The 935-nt window shown below is 37.8% G+C and overlaps 1 non-coding gene across 1 annotated transcript; it reads right to left on the bottom strand.

Annotated features, from left to right (window-relative positions):
- Positions 1 to 538: 538 nt before the first annotated feature.
- On the bottom strand, positions 539 to 610 carry TRNAC-GCA (transfer RNA cysteine (anticodon GCA)). The gene has a single exon. It is a non-coding gene; the product is annotated as a tRNA-Cys (tRNA).
- Between the last annotated feature and the right edge of the window lie 325 nt (positions 611 to 935).

The raw sequence follows: 935 nt of genomic DNA on the forward strand, positions 1-935 counted from the left end.
ACACATATCTGGAAGTTAGGGCGGAAGTCATGTGACCAGTTAAAGGGGACACATGCATCGTGTGTGATATATACCTCTGGCTTCGGCAACCTGTGGCTTCAACAGTCGTGCGACTGACAGGTTAAGCGTGCTCTGTTTTGCAGGCATGCTGGGAAATGTAGTTCAAAAACAGATTGGAACACAGTAGTCTTTTATCGCGGGTGTTTTGAGGTATATACTTATAAGTTGTACACGTCACACTCCACTCCCGGTATCCCATGTTCAACCAATGCTAGAATTTCACACATTTGTAAACACGGAAAAATTATATGCTTGTATAGAGGTTACACACATTCATAAATATCACTCGATGTGACATCCTGCCTTGGTTCTTAGTTAAAGTAGCTTGGTTACCTTCTCCTACACACGTCATTCATTCGGATAAACAAAGATTACGAATAACAAGTCATATATTAATTGAAGTGGATGTCATGTAACAACTCTTGCAGAAATTTTGCATTAGGCTTTATTTAGTAAAAGTGCCAACAAAACTAGTCGAAGGGGGCACCCGGATTTGAACCAGGGACCTCTCGATCTGCAGTCGAATGCTCTACCACTGAGCTATACCCCCTTAGATATTGCTACGTGGAATTTTGCACTATATGAGCAGTACCAAATGCATTTAAAATTTGTTGTTTTGTTATGGATCAATTAGTTTTTGGGTTTTTTTTTTTGGGTTTTTTTTTTAAATATCATTATCAACCAGTTGACCAAATTCTAAGGAATTCATTCTGGCTTGGCAGTCACTTTCCTTTCCATCAGTGAATAAAGTGTGTTTAATGGGTACTTATTGGTGCAAATCATGGAACAATTACAAATACAAAATGTTAAAATGTTGGTAGATTACTGCTACATTTCATTTGTTTTTTTCATATATCTGTACAGTATGAATTAGG

Source organism: Mixophyes fleayi, chromosome 6, assembly GCF_038048845.1.
Source record: "Mixophyes fleayi isolate aMixFle1 chromosome 6, aMixFle1.hap1, whole genome shotgun sequence".
Classification (NCBI taxonomy): domain Eukaryota; kingdom Metazoa; phylum Chordata; class Amphibia; order Anura; family Limnodynastidae; genus Mixophyes; species Mixophyes fleayi.